Source organism: Lynx rufus, unplaced genomic scaffold (genome assembly GCF_022079265.1).
Source record: "Lynx rufus isolate CCGP_SWC_20201006 ecotype Redwood Valley unplaced genomic scaffold, mLynRuf1.p SCAF_3, whole genome shotgun sequence".
Taxonomy (NCBI): Eukaryota; Metazoa; Chordata; class Mammalia; order Carnivora; family Felidae; genus Lynx; species Lynx rufus.
The window spans coordinates 180,750,527-180,771,225 of record NW_025814845.1 but is presented as its reverse complement, the minus strand read 5'-3'; the positions used below and the strand labels follow the sequence as shown (position 1 = coordinate 180,771,225).

The window sequence follows — 20,699 nt, the reverse complement described above, 5'->3', positions numbered from 1 at the left end:
TTTTTAAGCTCAAGGACATATGTTTTATAAAAAGAGCAAATATTTTAATTAAACAATTTTTTTCACAAATGTTAGTGCATATGGAACAAAAAGTAAATACAAGGCCCAAGTGAGATGCAAGTGTAAGTGATTTGGGGGTTAACATTATAGCCAAGGGTCTGTATACTACATGAGATATAAACCAGATCTCAGCTCTACATGTCTGCATATCATGGGCCTGTAGATTTTCTTTCAAGGAGGTAAAACCCTAAGTAATATACCACTATTTACTTTTGGTTTAATGGCAGCATATTAGTAAAATTCAATGGAATAATGATCAGCAGATTTGCAAATTTAGAACCAAAGCATTTTTCTGTACTTGTCCAAATTCATTAAGAAACCAATGAACGGTTGTTATTATCATTATTACATATTCTGTTTTCACATACAGAAAAGCACCCTGTTACCACTTTTATTTCTAAAGTTGTTTAAAGAAAATATTTTATCCCCCGTGTGAAAAAGAACACTGTGACAGAATGTAAGGGGGATATGATTTAACCCACAGTATCCCTTCCATGTGCTAGTTCTTCCACCTTGGCAATGTAAACATAAGATTCTGAGATGGTCAGAGCCTTCATTTACTATTATTTTATTTTATTTGTTTCATTTATTTTATTTTAATATTATTGGCGATGAAAACTGCCACTTGGCCATAATCTTTAAAGATAAGCTTTCTGCCAAGACAACTGTTGCCTTATTTCAATGTCTTGATTATTGGATGTACTCCTGCTGTCACTGTGAATGCCTCAATTTTATCCACTGCTGTAGTTATTCTGATTTCATTGTACTTTGCTCTCCTATAACTGGTTTGTTTTCATCCTGTAGTTCATATTTTTTTCTTCAAACTCTGTATGCTTTTTGCTTTTCCATTAGTTTCTACTTATCCTCATCCCTAATTCCTGGGGTTTCCTGGTCTTCTTCCCATTGTTTTCAGTAATAATGAATTGCAAAATAGTTTACTTGGTTACAATTGGTTAGAAAGTAATTTATCTATTTCTTTTATACTCTTTAAGACAGTATACCAATTAAAATACTCTTGATATACAGTTGGCTTTGCTGCCAGATTAAAATTATAAAACACTCAGAGTTCCATATACAACTGTGAAGATTTCTGTAGCAGTCTACATGGCATATATTTTTATTGACTATAATAATATAGGAAATCTCTAAGGGTACAATTACTTATGGTTCACCCACGTCTGTTCCAAGATGTTTCCTACAGTTTGAAGTTACAAAGAAATAACGACTGTGAATATCTCTGATTTCAAAGATTCAGAGTTTGCTGAGGGTTCAGTAAGGTTATGCCAAGCATAGGTCTGCTCTTTTACTCTCTTTTAATTCACTCCAGTTAGGCTTTTGCTCCCATTACTCAATCAGAAATGCTCTTATAATTAACATCAGTGACCTTCATATTGTTAAATCCATTGTTATAGGCAGTCTTCCTTACTTAGCAGAAATATTTGGCAGAAATATTTGATCCCTACCCCTAATACTCTGCAATCATTTATCTCCCTGGACGTCACACCCATTTTGTTTTCCTCCTTCTTTATAGTCTCAATTATTGATTTCTCCTTTCCCCCCGATCTCTTCAAGTGTAAGTGCCCCAGATCTCAATTCATGAGTTTCTCCTCCTCTTCCTTTCCTTCCCCTTATCCATTTCTCTTGTTTTTCTATTTATCTGTATCCCCTTGGTGATCTTATGTAATCTCATGGTTGTATATATCAATCATGTGTAGGTGATTCTCAAATTCATGTTTCTGACCCAGATTATTCCCTTGAAATGCAGACTCTTATAGCCAACTGACAAGTTAACATCTTTAGCTTGATGTCTAATAGACACCTGACACTTATTGCTGAATAGAATTCCTGAATTTTCTCCTAAAGCCCCTTCACCTGTAGCCTTCTCCATCTCTAGCAAGTCCAATCTTTACACTTTGGGGGGCCCAAAATTTTGGAGTCATCCGTGATTTCTGTCTTTTTCTCACATCCATGACAATGTTCCAGGAAATCTGATGACTCCAGAATCTGACTACTTCTCATCACCTGCACGCCTGTCGTCTTGATCTGAACAACCACTGTGCTATTTCTGCCTGTTATCCCTTGGTCTGTTCTGAACACATAAGAAAGAATGTTTTGTAAAATAAAGTTAAATTTCATGTTAATTCAGTGTCATGGTTATGGTTAGGGTTAGGGTTAAGGGTTAGGGGTTAGGGTTAAGTTTAAGGGTTATGGTTAAGTTTACGTGTTAGGTGTTAGGGTTAGGGTCAGGATTTATGGGAGGTTTATGGGAATGCTATTAATATCTAGTGGATATAAACCAAGGATGTTGCTAAATATCTTAATATTGCAATATAGGCTCTGGCTATTCGTGTATAAAGAAATAATTGGTCTAGGATGAGCATTTGAGAAATGTAGATGTAGATCCTCATTTCCAAATGTTCTTCTCTTTTTTAAATCCAACCCTGGCATTTAGCTAACTTCTGGAGACATAAGTCTTCGAAAACCTCACAGCCCTTTCACTTTCTGGAACATCTACCTCCTAGAAATTTGCATGGTTTGTTCCTGTGCTCCACCCTATTTCTGTTCAAATGTTGTATCTCACTGAGACTCTCTCTGATCACCCAGTACAAACTCCAATGCCCAGATACTTCTTCTTCCCTAAGCAATTTGTATAGGACTGATTACCATCTGACGTTGTCTAAATTATATTTTTGTCTACTGTGAGTTTCTCCTCACTGGAATGTAAACTCCAATTGGGTAGGTATTTTGTCTGTTTTGTTTGCTGCTTTTGCCTTTAGAGCAGTGACTGGCACAGAGAAGAAAACTTAATAAATATTTGTAGAAATATAAGATAGCACATGAAAGCCGATGACGTCAGCAGGGTCTTCTGATAATGAAAGATGAGCACTAAATCCAGTCATTGTCTGAAGCAATCTGAGAACAGAAGAATCAGTGTGAGCTGTCTGGTGAAAAGGGTTGTGCTTGTCTCTTGTGTATTTCAGACAGCACAACATGCTCAGAGGCCATGGAGTTAGAGGAAATGTGTTCCCTTGGAGAAATCACAGGAATAAAGCCTCAGAGGGCATACTGTGAAATAATGACAAAGACATAATGACTGTGAAAGAAATCAAGTGGGAGAGTTAAGTAGGAAAAGGAACATGCCGGGCATCCAAGCTACTGAAGTCTGGGCATTCATTGCATGCAGTGGGAATAAGGGAATCAGCCAAGCAAACATTTTAAGCCAAAGAGTAGCCTTATCACATATAAAGTTTTGAGTGACCAGAAATGCTGTGCAATCAAAGATGAGCTGGAGGAGAGGCAGGTTTGAAAGGAAGATCTTCTAGGGACCAGCTCTTGTACTTAGGAGAAGGGATGATCATGTTTTTAAATATTTTATTTCTATACAAATTCACGTTTTTAAAAGTTTTCTTAAATAGACCTATATAACTTTTGATAAGAAAATAGAATGCTTTATGGGGCAACTGGGTGGCTCAGTCAGTTAAGCATCCAACTTTTGATCTTGGCTCAGGTCATGATCTCATGGGTCGTGAGCTCCAGTCCCACATGGGGCTCTGTGCTGACAGCACAGATCCTGTTTGGGATTCTCTCTCGCTGCCTCTTCCCGGATCATGCTCTCTCTTTCTCTCTCTCAAAATAAATAAATAAACATTAAAAAAAAGAAAATAGATACTTTAGTTTTAAATAATGCACAGGTTTAAATTTTAAAAAAATTCCTAGAAATAAGGAAAACATGAAAATGGTGCTATATAAGTAAATATCTTGGAGGGATAATACTAAAATAGTAAAACATTTTCTTGAAATGAGATATTCTCATTAGTCTCAGATTAATGACAATCAAGGCTTCTTATAGCATTTCTTGTGGGTTGAGTTTCTTCATGTTACATTTACTTTCCTTTGCTTGTTTGCTGATTGGTGTGTGTGTGCAAGAGACAAGAGAGACAGAAAGGGAGAGTAAGCAAGAGGGGATGTTCTGCTTTAAGTTAAGGTTATTTTTCTCCTGTTCTTATTTCATTGGCTCCTATGCTGCTGGTAACACTTTGGTGCTTAAAAAAATGAACTCACCAATCTGTGCTACCAGGGAAGAGTCCATAAATTGTTGTCCTGAATTCCCGTGGTAACTTACGGGAAAATTTTTCATGTCCAGTGCCCTTGATGTCCTGCAAATGATGGAAAAGAATATTTTCAAATCACTTGCATCAGGAATCCATTTAGATGGTACCTACTCTACAAAAGGAAAATTGATAGCATCTACATGACAAATCTAAAGAGAACCTGGGAGACGCTTCTGCGGGGAGGCAACATTGTTGCCATTGAAACCCCAGCTGATGTCAGGGTCATATGCTTTAGGGATACTGGTTGGTGAGCTGTGCTGCATTTGGCTGCTGCCCTGTGGCCGCTCCTATTGCTGGCACCTTCTCTAGCTCGATCTAGGCAGTTCACTTCTGGAACCTTCAGTACCCTCATCCAGGGAGCCTTCAGAAAGCCGAGACTTCCGGTGGTTACTGATCCCAGGGCTGACCACTAGCCTCTCCTAAATTAACCAGCCTGTCATTGCTCTGTGTGATACAAACTCTCCTCTGCGCTGCGTGGTCATTGCCATTGCCACCCCCTGCAACTTGTTAGCAAAGGAAGGTCACTCAGTGGCCTTGATGAGGGGCAGCCGGGCAGGGAGTTTCTGCACCTGCGTGCTCCAGATCTCGCGGGAACACCGACGGGAGATCACACCTGATCCCTATTTCTGCAGAAGTCTTGGGGAGATTGAGGAGCAAGAACCAGCTGCTGCTGCAAAGGCTGTGACCGAGGAGGAAGGTCAGGTAGGTGGACTGCTCCAGTTCCGGAGGTTCCTGGTGCTCAACCTTAGGTTGCAGACTGGCCTGAAGGTAGGCGGTTCCCGTCTGTGCCCAGGAAGCAGTGCCCTGCTCCGGCCCGGGGCCGGTGGGGGACGGGGGGGGATGTCTGCAGCTCCTCCTGCGGGGGCCTCTACACGGGTAGGGACGGCCGGCTAGTATCTTATGCTGTTTTTCCACTGACTCTTAAAACAGAAAATAGAAATGAGGTTGAAGAAAACTACACGATTTCTAAAAACAAACAAACAAACAAACAAAAAAACAATGACAAAACACCCCACAAAACACCACACACACACACACACACACACACACACACACAGTCTCTCTCTCTCTCTCTCTCTCTCTCTCTCTCTCTCTCAAACCATATGGCCCCTCTAGCAATTTTCAGTGGTCAGTATGAATTGTTAGAGAAATCCCCCTTCCCCAAACTCCCTGTTTATCGGGCCACTTCTCAGCGAAGCGTTTTACAGCTGTGAAATCATTCCGATTAGAAAAAAGTCTCCCTCAACATTTGGGTTTAGAATTTTAGGCCCAGCATGTATGAGTACATGAAATGATTGTGTGTATTTATTCGCTCTATTGCTTGGCGGTTAGGTTTCAGGTCATCCCGTCTCCCTTTTCTAGAATAGGCGATGCTTTCAGGCTTTGTTTTACCCTTGTCCGTAGAAGAACGCCTGGTATGAAGTACCTGTTCCGTGAGTAGGTTTTGGCTGCCTGCATTACTATTTTGATATTGGAAAATGGCCTTTGAAAATAGTTGTTTTGAAACAAAGCTGTGAGTTTATTATGTGGGCCTCAAAGCGTAGAAAAGTAATAGTAACTGCCAGAAAAGAGATTCCTCAAGGAATATAGATTAAGGCAGTGCTTTCTCCTTACGTGTGGAAGCTTAGAAAGTATTTCCAGGGTTTCAGGTCTTCTATTTAACAAACTCCGTGAATAACCTTCCTCCCTTAAGCAAACCTGATAACCATTGTAATCCCGTGTGCTCATCTATACAATAAAGGGATTGAATTAAATCATCTTTCTGTGCTTGTAGGACCAGCTGGACAATAATGTGAGCTTGCAATCATGTATTTATGTTCTGGTTAAAATTTTATTTTTGCGTCTATAACTTGGGGCCCAGTCTTTACCTTTTGGGGTCTTTAGTTCCCTCATGGAGAAAGTGAGAGTATTTAAATACATGATGCAGTTCAGGTATCTATGAAATTCTGTAACATTTATACTTCTTGAGTTATAGCAGTGTTTAAAGCCTTGAAAATGAATTAGTTGCACTGTCTTGCGTTTCAGTTTTTGTGGGATGAAAAAGTTAGGGAGCTAAACAATTTTGCAGTGCACATGTTCTCAGATCGTTGTAAATTTGGTTCATAATTCAAGAAACAGGGTGGTTTATGAGGTAAGAGGATGGTTTGAGGACAGTGATAATTCAGAAGCCCTAAGAGGTTGGAAACTAAAAATTAGTACTGTTAAACCTTGGGTTCTTGTGTTTCTATTCCAGATACTCTGGTTTTCTCATTTTGAGACTATTAACAAAAGCACTTGTATTGATTTTTACTTGTCATGTAAATTGCAGGAGTTAAGACTTGAGAAGTTTTACTGTGAAAGTCAGGAATTTAATCCATTGTAAAACCCCACTGATAAACTGTTTAGAAAAGAAGGTGATAGACACCAGGACTACTTTATTATAAGTCACAGATGGTTAATTTGATCTTGATTAACATTATAGTACAACCAAAACCCACAACTTTTTATTAGAGAACCTTTGGGATTATGAGAAGCTATGAGTCACAAATGCTTGTGAAAATTCAAAGCCCAAGGTTAGCAGGTATTTATTTCCCAGTTACAACAAATTATCTCCCCGTAGTATTGAAGAAAAATTTATACTTCTATCTTTTTAAAGTTGAGTTTCTGGTTAAATCTCTTCACCAAAATGGACAGTGTACCTTTCTCTTACATTCAAAGGTTTGTTTAGTGATGACTGTGGAATTATAAACTGGAGGATGTGAACATTCATCATTGGAAACAGCATTTTAAAATAATGGTTTTTATAGGAAACTGTTTACATACTTTTGGATATCATGCCTGCCATTGAGACTTTTTATAATCACAAAAATTTGAGGTAACTCAGTGTCATTTTGCTATCATAGCTCTAATAATTTAGTGTTGGACTGTGCAGAGTCCTTAAAATTAGGAATAAATAAAGGCATCTCTCTTTATATAAAGCTATCATAGAAGTAAGACAAGTAGTTCTTGATTAAAATACAATGCAGAATTTTGATTATATCTGTAACAACCAGTTTTAGGAACAGATTTTTGCATCAAAACACAGTGAATGTAGATAGAAAAACTTGAAAGAAAAAGTTGAACATTTGAAAAAAAGAGAAACTTAAATCTGAATATGGTGTCAAGACATTTTTTTGCTCGTTATGGCCCCCCAATTTCTTTCTAAGAGTTGGAATAGTATTTATTTCTTTAGAAATATTTCAAAATTTATTGGAATTAGAAATTCATTTTATTACTTTCATTTTACCAGTGCTAAATAATATTTCCTTACATTATAACAATTCTAATCAGCTAATCGTTCATTAATGGATGTCTCTGTAGCATAATGGCAAAATACTATGGTAACTAAAACAATGATCCAAATACTTCATTCCAGCTATATAAGGTTTACATGTTGACATCAATAGTTTAACTGAACTATATTATTTAAGTTTATAAATGGTGTATTTGTAATGCCTTCCTCAGGTCAACATGTTCTTGGCTCCCAAAAAATCTTCTGTGGTGTCTGTAAAGAATAGAGGTGCTTTATGTGAAGAAAACAAGTAACGATTACAGTAAATTCTTGTTTTATTGCCCTCACCAGAGGCCATTAGAAAAATTATCAGCTATAGCTGCCTCCCTTTGCTCAGAGGGTTCTTCCAGCCTGTACCTCTCACCTTCAAATTTACAAATTTATTTTTCATTCCTCACTCCTTTTCAATACCTTTGTTGGCTGATGTTCTATTCTCTTTAACCCCTTTAGATTGCCTTGGGTATTGGATTTTCTGCCTGGCTTTGATTTCTTCATAGGATGCTGTTCCTCAAATTACTTCTTGGCACAAATGCTCTGATAGGTGACACCTAAATCTGCCCCACACTCTCTGGATACTTCACCCCTGTTGATGACATTCACTTTTCTGGGAGTGAGCACCATGCATTATTATGAATTATGCTTGCCATCAGTGATAAATTGAACCCTGAGTAAAGTTTAATAGAAAGAAAGCTCTTAGGCAAAAGAATATATTTTAAAGAAAGGGTGAATTTTGTGCATTATTTTCTCCTTAAATAAATGTATCAGAAAAAGAAGGTAAAGTCAGTATATTTTTAATTGTCAATGAAATGTTAAACCATTACTTGCTACATACAGCTTGTTTTATTTTCTTCATTTCATAATCACAAAGTTAAATCAAAAGAGTAGAATCTTTTGAGTGATATGTATAGAAAATATTTATTTAAGAAATTGACCTTATGCATTTGTGGGAGCTGGTTAAACAGTCTTTATGAAGCTGTTTTGTGTCTGGTATAAGGTCAACAGGGCTGGCAGTCAGAAAGAGAAGATGATCGTAAATAGGGTAGAGAACGGACAAACCGGGACCCATGAGGACAAACTAAAACCTTACTCTGTTTCTAGGCCTACAACTTTGGTGATGAGAAGATCTTCTAGGAGCACATGGTGTTCTTCACAGGACTAAAAACCACACGGCCCAGTGAGGATCCTACAGGACCCGGAGAAGCCACAGGAGCTGTGGACTCGCTGGTGCCTCACAGTACCCTGGTGAGTCGGCAGATAGTGACAGTGTGTGCAAACTGCATCAGTGCTGGGTATTCTGAACTTTCAAGCATGAAGAACGTAGCTACTGCTTTGCTTCTGTCCACCGGTCTTGCATAAATTAGCTCTCGTGGCCTGCGTTAACTTGCAACCATGCGTGGAGGCAATGTTGCGAAACATAATCCAGTTTAGCTAAATTGACAGTCCACATCCACCCACTGTATGCACAGTTTGCTGTATAAATTTACATGGCCACAGACTGTGTGTGATCGTTTTTAGTGCGCTCCCCATTCTCGCCAATATTTGGTATTGTTCATTGGTTGTATCTATTTAGTGTAAAATTGTATCTCATTATTCATTGTGGTTTTAACTTGTATTTCCCCGATTAATGAGAAGTGAACATACATTCATACGCTTACTGACCACTTGTGTTTCCTCTTCTGTGGAAATGCCCATTCTTATCTCTTGGCTCATCTTTTATTAGATAATCTTCTGTTCACTGATATGGTAAAAAACTTCATGTAATCCTATTATTAACTCTTTGTTGATATTTTATTTGCGAGTATCTTCTCCTAATTTGTGGTTTGTCTTTTCATTTTTAAAAGGTGTCCTTTAATGAATGTATGTCTTTCTTGATTTTGCAGTGGTGAATTTTTTGAGTTGTTAATATCATTATTTTCTGTGTTTTGTTTAGGAAATCCTTCCCTATACCAAGGCTATAAAACATTCTAAAAGTTTCACACATTTATTTCATATTTCTCGTTTAACTACTTGCTGAGAGAATTCAATTACCATTGCCGTTGTTTATCCTGTATGGATAACCAGTTGTCCTAACACTAAATATTGAAAAGTTGTTCCCTTCTCACTAATCTACAAATGTTATGTATTAAGTTTCCATATAGGTTAGATCTGTTTGGAGAGCTTTATGTAAATTACTCTTAGCTTTATAGTAAGCCTTGATAATACTTGTTTGGCAGTACTTTGGTTATTAGTGGATGTAAGGTCTTTCAAATAAATTTTCAAGTTAGGAGTAACTAAAGGATTGTATTATATTGTTTTATTCAAGTTACAGTAAATGCGTAAGTCGGTTTGAGTTGAACAAATATATTTTTTACAGTGTCTGATTTTCACACATGAAATGTCTTCTCCAGTTTTAATCTTTTAATATCTTATGCAAAATCTTATGATCTGTTGGTAGAAAGTTCTTGTCTAATTGTCTTAGGGTTATTTCTAGGTAGCAAATAGACCTTTTTTATTAAAGACGACTGCATCAAATAATTAAAGAATTTATCAAGTATTTTTTTAATATTTTTTTCTCTAGATATTTTTGGTTTATAACAATTATGTATCTCAAATAATGATATATATTTTTTATTTCCATTTATTATGTCTTTTTTTCTGGCCTAATTATACTGTCTTGGGCCTTTACTACAATTTTTAAAATTATTTTTTTATTGTGGTAAAACACATAAAATTTATCATCTTAACCATTTTTAAGTATAAAGTACACTAGTGTTAATTACAGCCATTGTTGTGTAGCAAATCTCTATAAATTTGTCATCTTGTAAAACTGAAATTCTATATGTATATAGCAACTTTCTGTTTTTCTTCTTTCCCCTACAGTCCCTGGCAAACACCATTCTACTTTCTGTTTCTAAGGGCTTGACTCTTTTACATATTTCATATAAGTGGAATCATGTAGTGTTAGTCTTCTTGGAATTGGTTGCTTTTACTTGGCAAGTGTCCTCAAGGTTTATCCATGTTGTAACATATGATAAGATTTCCTTCTGTTTCAAGGCTGAATAATATTTCATTGGATGTACGTACTACATCTTATTATTCATTCATTTGTTGATGGACATTTGGTTCGCTTCTACGTCTTGGCTGTTGTGGATAAGGCTGCAATAAACGTGGGTGTGCAAATATCTCAGATCCTGTTTTTAATTGAGGAATGGAGTTGCTAGATCATATGATAGTTCCATTTTTAATATTTTGGGGAGCCTCCGTACTATTTTCCATAAGAGCTGCACCGTATTACACCCCCATCAACAGTAATTCTAAATTCTCCACTACCTTGCCAATGGTTGTTAATTAATTAATTAATTTATTTATTTATTGACAGCAGCCATCCTATTGGGTGTTAGGTGATATGTAATTGTGGTTGTGTTTTCCTGGTGATCAGGGATACCAAACATCTTTTCATATACATGGTGGTCATTTTGATACCTTCTTTGGAAAAATGTCTGTTCAAGTCCTTTGCCTATTTTCAAATTGGATAATTTGTGGGTTTATGTTAATTTATATGAAATTTTTATATATTCTAGATAAAAAACAACATATTAACATATGATTGCAAATATTTTCTATAGTTCCACAGGTTATTTTTCATTCTGCTGATTATTTCTTTTGTTGCACAGAAGTTAAGTTTGATCTATTCCATTTATGTATTTTTCTTTTGTGGCCTGTGTTTTTGGTGTCATTTACAAGAAATTGTTGCCAAATTCAGTGTCCTGCAGGTGTTTCTGTGTTTTCTTATAGAAGTTTTGTAGTGTCAGGTCTTATGTTTAAGTCTATAAATGATTTTGGGTTAATTTTTGTATATGGTGTAAGACAAGGGTCCAATTTCATTCTTTTGCATGTAGATATCTAAGTTCTCCATCACCATTTGTAGAATAGACTATCCTTTTTCCATGTATAGTTTGTCACACTTCTCAATGATCGTTTAACCATAAATGTGAGAATTTATTTCTGGACTTTCTATTCTGTTCTATTGATCAGTGTGGCTTTTTTAATGCTAGTACCGTTCTGTTTTGATTACCATAGCTGTGTAGTACATTTTGAAATTAGGATGTGTGAGGTTTCCAGTTTTTCTTAAGAGTTTTTTTTTTAATTTTCTTGGCTATTCATGGTCTTTTGTGGTTCCATATGAATTTTAGAATTTTTTCAGTTTCTGCAAAAAGATGCCATAAAGTTTTGATAGTTGTATTGAATGTGTAGATCATTTTAGGTAGTGTGGATAATTTAACAATATTAAGTCTTCTGATCCATAATGTGGAATATCTTTCCATTTATTTGTGTATTTAATGACTTTCAGTAATGTTTTTTTTAGTTTTCAACATACTGGTCTTTCATCTTCTTGGTTAAGTTCATTCTTAAGTATTGTATTGGCACTTTTAATGGAATTTAAACAAAAAATTCTTCCATAAATTGTTTGTTGTTAGTGTGTAGAAATGTGATTAATTTTTGCTTGAGTTTGTTAATTAGTTTTAACTGTGTGTGTGTGTGTGTGTGTGTGTGTGTGTGTGTGTGTAATCTTTAGGATATTCTACATACACAATATCATGTTTTCTGTGAACACAAATAATTTTACTTCTTCCTTTCTGATTTAGATCCATTTATTCCTTTTATTGCCTAAGTATTTGGGCTAGGACTTCCATCACTATGTTGAAGAAAAGTGGTAATTTATTCAAGAAATAAATTCCTCTTGTTCACGGTGATTAATACTTCCGATGTGTGGTTGAATTGAGTTTTCTAGTATTTTATTGAAGATTTTTGTGTCCTTATTCATCAGGGATATTGTAGTTATCTTTTTCTTATAATATCTTTGTTTGACTTTGGTATCAGAGTAACGTTGGCCTAGTAAAATGATTTTTGAAGTGTTATATTCCCTTTAAGTTTTTAAAGGATTGATGTTAATTCCTCTTTAAATGTTTTGTAGAATTCTCTAGGGAAGCCATCTGGTCCTGGGCTTTTCATTAATTTTTTCTCTCCCTTTTGATTTATATGGACATCCATAACTGGAAAGAAAAAAAGTGCCTCTGTACAGCCTCCCGAGACACATGAGAGATTCATCCATCTGTGCACTTACTAGAGAGTGGACTGGACTGTGGAGGAGGTGGTGGAATTAGGAGCAGCAGAGGCAGTGATGACAGAAAAGGCAGTGAACCGACACAACTACACAAGGAGGTGTAGAGGAAAGGCACTGAGTGGGGGTCTGCCTGACTGTAGGTGCTGCAGTTGCAGCTGGAGACCATAGTGAGGAGGGGGAAGGAAAGGAAAGGGAAGTAGACAGACAGAGAAGACTGCAGAAGGGCATCTCCTGCTGTCTGCTCTGGGAGGCAAGAGGATGAGCCATAGTTCTTAGGGACCCCCTTTCCCACCTGAGGATACCCGCTAATGGGCCTTGGGAACAGCCAATGCCTCAAGCCATTGGTACACATACCTCCCCCACTCTGCCATCATGTCTCCCCCCCTTTTTTTTCTTTTAAATGTGTGTATGTACTGTCCACTCAGTAAGAGGAAGCAGAGACTTCTGTGATAGGTCACCTTCTGGAAAACAAAAGGAAGGCTCTTAACTACCAACTTGTTGAACTGTTAGAATCAAAGTAAACAAAAACTTGACTAAGTAAGAAAGGTGTTTGCTTCTTGAAATGCAGTGGCAGAGGCACTTCTCATCAAACACCATGAAAAATCATAATACGGATCACAAAAATAAAATTTCCAGCAGTTGAACCCAAAGGCGCAGAATATTATGCTCTAACATAAAAAAATTTTAAATTGTTGTTAAGAAAAAAATTAACGAGATGCAAGGAAAGTCCTAAAGGCAATACAGTGATCTCAGGAATAAAACTGATGAACAGAAGGAGTATTTTACCAAAGAGATTAAAATCCTAAGAAAGAACTAAACAAACTCGAAAGCTGAAGAACTTGATAAATGAGATAAAGAATGTGTTAGAATGCATTGGAAATAGAGCAGATCATATGGAAGAAAGATAGCAAGCTCAAGCATAGAAACAGAAAAATAGTTGAAGTGAAAAAGGAGAGAACTAAGATTTAAAAAAAAATTTTTTTTAATGTTTATTTTTCAGAGAGAGACAGAATACAAGTGGGGGAGGGGCAGAGAGAGAGGGGGACACAGAATCTGAAACAGGCTCCAGGCTATGAGCTGTCAGCACAGAGCCTGACGTGGGGCTCAAACTCACGGGCGATGAGACCATGACTTGAGCTGAAGTTGGACACTCAACCGACTGAGCCACCCAGGCACCCTGAGAACTAAGATTTTTTAAAAGTGAAGGAACATTAGAATTGTCTGGCTCCATTAGAAAAGCCAATATAGGAGTAATGGGTATCCCAGAAGAAGATGGGAGGGCAAAGGGAGCAGAGATCATATTTAAAGAAATAATGGTTGAGAACTTCCCAAACCTGGAGAAGATACGTAAGTCCTGACGCTAATGGAACACCTTATTGTCTCAATGTAAAAAGACTTTTACACTATAACTGTCAAAATTCCAAGATAAATAATTTTAAGATCAGCCTAGGAAAAAAAGACAGTAACCTACAAAGGTGTGCCTATTAGGCTATTAGCAGGTTTCTCGACCAAAACTCTAGAGGCCAGGAGGGAATAGAATGATATCTTAAAAGTATTAAAAGTATTAAAAGATCAAAACTGCTAGCCAAGAATATTCTATTTGGCAAAGTTATCCTTCATATATGAAGGAGAAATAAAGGCTTTACCAGACAAAAAAAAACCAAAAAAACAAAAAAGCTGAGGAGTTCACCATTACTAGACCTGCCTTTGAACAAATGTTGAAAGGAGCTCTGTAAGCTGAAATACGAGAGAAGTACACAAAACTTTGATTAAAGTGATTAGTAGTCAGAATTAGAATATTTCGACTCTTTAACTATTTTTTTTTTTTTTTTTTTTGGGACAGAGAGAGACAGAGCATGAACGGGGGAGGGGCAGAGAGAGAAGGAGACACAGAATCGGAAACAGGCTCCAGTCTCTGAGCCATCAGCCCAGAGCCCAATGCGGGGCTCGAACTCACGGACCGCGAGATCGTGACCTGGCTAAAGTCGGATGCTTAACCGACTGCGCCACCCAGGCGCCTCTAACTCTTTTTTAAAAATAGTTTATTAGCGGCGGGGTGCCTGAGAGGCTCAGATGGTTAAACCTCTGGTTTGGGCTCAGGTCATGATCTTGTGGTTGGTGGGTTAGAACCCTACGTGGGGCTCTGTGTTGACAGCTCAGAGCCTGGAGCCTGCTTTGGATTCTGTATCTCTCTCTCTGCCCCTCCCCCGCTCGCGATCTGTCTCTCGGTCTCCATCTCTCTCAAAAGTAAATAATAAACATTACAAATATTTAAAAAAAATTAAAAATAAAGGAGGGGCACCTGGGTGGCTCAGTCGTTGAGTATCTGACTTTTGATTTTAGCTTAGATCATGATCTCACAGTGCCATCTGGCTGAGCCCTGTGTCAGGATCCACACTTGCATGGAGCCTGCTTGGGGTTGTCTCTGTCCCTCTCTCCCCCTCCCCCTCCCCCTCCCTCCCCCCTTCTCTCCCCCCTTCTCTCCCCCCTTCTCTCCCCCCTTCTCTCCCCCCTTCTCTCCCCCCTTCTCTCCCCCCTTCTCTCCCCCCCTTCTCTCCCCCCCTTCTCTCCCCCCCTTCTCTCCCCCCTTCTCTCCCCCCCTTCTCTCCCTCTCTCTCTCCCTCTCTCCCTCTCTCTCCCTCTCCCTCCCCCCCTCCCCCTCTGCCTCTTCTCCACTCATGCACACACACACTGTCTCACAAAATAAATGAACATAAATACATAAATATTAAAAAATAAGACATCAGAAATAACTACAACTTCCTTACAGAATCACAGCATAAAAGAGGTAACTTGTGACATCAAAAATATGAAAAGAGAAGAGTAGAAGGATAGGATCTTTATAGGTGAGTGAAGATTAAATTTGTATCAGAATAAAAAAGACTTTTATCTATAAGATGTTTTATGTAAAATTCAGGGTAACCATGAAGCAAAAATCTAGAGCAGAGACAGGAGACTTTTTTTTTTTTTTTTTTTTTTTGGTGCAAAAGTGATATTATTGAAGCACAGGGACAGGACCTGTGGGTAAAAAGAGCTGTATTGGAGTTGTGAAGAGTGTTTATATACTGTGGGGTTGGGGGAGGTAAAGGCCAAAGGGAGGCCTCTGAAAGGACTTTCATATGCTAAGGAAGATTCATAAAATACTGGAGGCCTTATTATTCTCAAGCTAAGGTTGTTTTCTCTCTAGAAAGCTTTAACAGTAAGACCTTAAAAAAAAAAAAAAAAAAGCCTGAGCAAATCACCACGGAAAACCTCCAATGTACACAAGCTAGGCTGAGATAGAGGGGAAATGACAATGGAACAAAATAGCCAAAGGAAAAAGATAAAATGGCACTAGTAAACCTTTACATATTAATAATCACTATAAATGTAAAAAGATTGAACTCACCAATCAAAAGGCACAGAGAGCCTGGATGCATTAAAACAACAACAACAAAACAACCCTAAACAACCAAAAAACAAACAAAAAAATAAGACCCAAATATATGCTGCCTACAGGAGACTCATTTCATTTCTAAAGACTCACATACGCTGAAAGTAAAAGGATGGACGATGAATTTCCAAGCAAACAGAAATGGAAAGAACGCGGCCAAAGCTACTTCCATTAGACAAAAGAGACTTCAAGCCAAGAAGTGTAAAAAGAGACAAAGAAGGTCTTTATGTAAAGATGAAAGGAGTCAGTATATCAGGAAAATACAACAATTATAAATACTCCCAACACCCAAGTACCAAAATATATTAAGCAGTTAATAACAGGTCTTAAGGGAGAAGTGGACAACAATACAAGAGATTTCGATACCCTACTATCAGTAATGGATAGATTGTCCAGACCAAAAATCAACAAGTAAAGTTTGGAATTGAGCCACATTTTAGAAAATGGACACACACTTCTAAACCACCATTGACTCAATAATTCAAAAGGGAAATAAAAAAGTATCTCAAATGAAAATGAAAGTGCAATATATCAAATACTGTGGTGCAGCAGAAGCAGTTCTGAGAGGAAAGTTTATGGCAATAAACACATATATTAGGAAATTAGAAAGATCTCAAAGAATTTAACTTTACCTTTCAAGGAACTAGAAAAAGCAGAATAAGTACAAAGTTAGCAGAAGGAAGGAAATAATAAGGCCAAGAGCAGGAATAAATAAGATAGAGACCAGAAAACCAATATAAAGAATCAAAAAAACTAAACTCTGGTTCTTTGAACAAATAAACAAAATGGGTAAACCTTTAATTAGAAAAAGAAAAACGGAAGACTTAAATAAAATTAGAAATGAAAAAGGAGACGTTACAACTGATACTGTAGAAATACATAAAGCCATAAGAGATTACTATGAACATTTACATGCCAACAAATTACATAAGTTAAATGGATACATTCTAGAAACATACAACCTACCAAGACTGAATCAGGAAGAAATAGAAAATCCAAACAGACCAGTAATGGTTGAACCAGTGGTCAGTAAAAGATTGAATCAGTGTTTAAAAAAAAAAACCTCCCAACACAGACACTCCAAGACCAGCTTCACTGAAGAATTCTACCAAATACATTTGAAGGATTAACACCAGTTCATTGTCAAAGTCTTCCAAAATATTGAGGGGGAAAGAATAGTCTCAAACTCATTTTGTGAAGCCAGCATTGCTTTGCTCCCCAAATCAGATAACAGCACCACAAGAAAAGAAAACTGTAGATTAATATCCCTGGTGGATATAGATGCAAACTGAACTCAGGAACATGTTAAAAGGATTATATACCATGACCAAGTGGGTTTTATCCCTGGGATGCAAATATTGTTCAACATATGCAAAGCAATGAATTTAATACACCACATCAATAAAATGAAAAATCAAAATCACATGATCATTTCAATAGTTACAGGAAAAGCATTTCACAAAATACCTTTCCCTGATAAAAACCCTTAATAGAGTGGTTATAGGGGGAACGCCCCTCAACATAATAAAGTACATTTGTGACAAAGCCATAGATAACATTAAACTTAACGGAGAGAAATTGAAAGTATTTTCTCTCAGATCAGTAATAAAGCAAGAATGCCCACTCTCAGTATTCTATTCAATATAGTGCTGAAAGTCCTAGCTAGAGCAATTTGGCAAGATAAAGATATAAAAGGCATCCAAATCAGAGAGAAAGAAGCAAAATTGTCTTTATTTGCTGATATGATCCAATATACAGAAAATCCCAAAAGAATCAGGCAATAAACTATTGTAATTGATCAATTTCTGTAAAGTGTCAGGATACAAAACCAATATACAGAAATCGATTGCATTCTTTTACACGAATAATGAAGCATCCGTAAAAGAAAGAAAACCACCCCATTCATGATAGCATCAAAAACAATAAAATACATATGAATGAATTTAACAAAATAAGTGAAAGATTAGTACAATGATAAGTATAAAACTTTGCTGAAAGAAATTGAAGACCTAAATAAATGGAAAAACATCCCATGTTTATGGATCATAAGAATGAATATAATTAAAGTGGCTATATTACTCAAAACTGTCTACATATTTAGTTCAGTCCCCATCAAAATACCAAAGATATTCTTCACCAAACTGGAAGCAATCCAAAGATTTGTATGGAACCACAAAAGACCCCCAAATAGTCCAAGCAATTCTGAGAAAAAAGAACAAAGCTAGAGGTATTACACTTCCAGATTTCAAACTGTACTATAAAGCCATAGTACCAAACACAGTGTGATGCTAGCACAAAAGTAGACACATTTACCAGTGGAACAGAAGAGGGAACCTAGGATTAAAGCCCAGCATATACAGTCAGCTATTTGACAAGGGAGTCAAGAGCATCCAATGGGGAAAGCATAGTCTCTTCAGTAAATGTATTGAGGAAACTGGAGAAACACATGTAGAATGTGAAATTGGACCCTTATCTCATACCACTCACAAAAATTAAAATGGATCAAAGATTTAAACTTACGACCTGATACCATAAAACTAAAAAATATAAGAAAGAAGTTCATTCATACTGATTTTGGCAATAATTTTTTTGGACATGATGCTAAACACAAACAACAAAAGAAAAAAATCAATGGGACTACAGTAAATTTAAAACTTTTGCACAGCAAATTAAACACCACCATGAAAAGACAATCTATAGGAGAAAATGTTTGTATATCTTGTATTAGAAAAGGGACTAACATCCAAAATATATAAAGGAGTCATGTAACTCAAAAGCTTTAAACAATCGAAATAAAAATTGGGCAGAAGTACTAAATAGACATTTCTCCAAAGAGGACATCAAAATGGCCAACTTAAGGAGTGAGATAGTGCTTAGTGATCAGGACTAAACCTTCTGTTGGCATAGATTGAATGTGTGGAATTAATTTAACAGACAACTTTGAAGAGTTTCTTTGTAGCAGACTGTGCTGAGAGTTGGAAATACCTCAGTAGCTGCAATTGACAAAAACCTGCCTGATAACTCAGAGATCTGGCCCACTCAGTGCTGGGTTTGGGGATTGTCAAGGATTAGCTTTCTAATCAGAAAGAAAACAACACGTTTTCACATTGTACTTCCTTTTAAAAATCATCTTGGCAATGTTATGGACATCATGTAGAACATAATATTCTAAAAGTTTTTTCTGATTGTAAAAATAATGCATGCTGGCTGAAGAAGTACAGGCAAAAGAAAATAAATATGACCAAATAATGTAACTATCTAATATTAACTTTTATAGGCTAACATTTTGCCCCCCAAATTAACATAATTTTTAACATGTTGTCTTGCTGTCTTTTTCTATTTTATATTTGAATAAATACAAAATTATTAAACACCTACTGTGGAAATACTTAAAATATCCACAAGTATAAAAGATCCATTGGTTACAAGGTTACCATCCAAAGTTTAGCACTATTAATGTCTTATACATATTTTTTGGTAACATTTATACACATAGTGTTTTAAAATTTGCCATATCTAGAAGTGAATGTCTTTATTTTCTCATTTAAGTTTCCGTCCTTTGGTTATTCACTTATGCATTTCCCTAATTGAGGCTGGTATAATTTATAAAGTTGATTGTATAGATCTTGCTCTATAGTTCTGTTTTTCAAATGATAGATTTGTTGAACTGGAATATATTTGGGTGAATGAATCTGAGTTTTTGGTGCGTAAGTACACAATGTCTAATGGCTTTTCATAATATTCTTAAATTCTCAAAAGTAGTTTCTTGAGAGATTTGCATGCCTATATTGTGCTAATAGTGGGTTGTAAAATCTTTTAGAATAATATTTCAGGCAAAATGGTTCTCTTTTTCTTATACTGAATGTCCTGTTTCTATTCATAGTCTAAATCTTTTCCAGTCTCTTAAGTGGCTATTAGAATTCTTCACTAGGATGAGGCTTTAAGGGAGCATTCTTTTCCCAGCATAAATGTCTAGCTTTGGGGTTGGCCAGTGCAGGTTATGGAATCAAAGCAAACCTGATAGTCAGTGGACTCTGATGTGCACTCAGGTTGACGGGACGGGTAGACCATGAGTTCTACCCACATTTGAATTTTGGCGTTACGTCCTACCAGATGTGTAACCTTGGCTCTCTGTGTATCAGTTTCCTCATAGGATATTACACTTATTGTACTTTTCACCTATAAAATTTCTATTTGATTCTATTTTATATTTTTTCTTTCTTCAGATTGTTTATTTTTTGAGACATCGTTCTCCTGGTTTCCTTCAGTTGTTTGTCTATGGTGTCCTTTGGCTCTTTGAGCATTTTCATAGGTCATGAGGAGATGTTTTACAGATGATGTTAAGAGAAAAAAATGATAATATATGTGAAGCATTTACAGTAATTCTTGGCTCATCTATAGTAAGCTCTCAGTAAATACCAGCTTATTATTATGTAGGTTGCTCTGACCCACTCTTGGCTTCGGTAACATAAAAAATTTTTAAGTAATAACCTGAGGAATGTTCTTGCAAAATTCCTGTCAATGAGGTTACCATTGTTATATTTAGTTTTATGTTTTTCTGTTACTGATGCTTATAAAATGACTCAGTAGCATATAAAACTCCTTACAGAAACCAGTAAAAACTCTTCTCATAATGGTGAGGCAAGGCCAGTCTTTTTACAATGCCATGGTAAAGGAAAT

At 36.5% G+C, this 20,699-nt stretch overlaps 1 pseudogene; it reads left to right on the top strand.

Moving 5' to 3' along the window:
• The first annotated feature begins 4,196 nt into the window (after positions 1 to 4,196).
• Positions 4,197 to 8,838, top strand: LOC124521235 (40S ribosomal protein SA-like; annotated as a pseudogene).
• Positions 8,839 to 20,699: the final 11,861 nt, after the last annotated feature.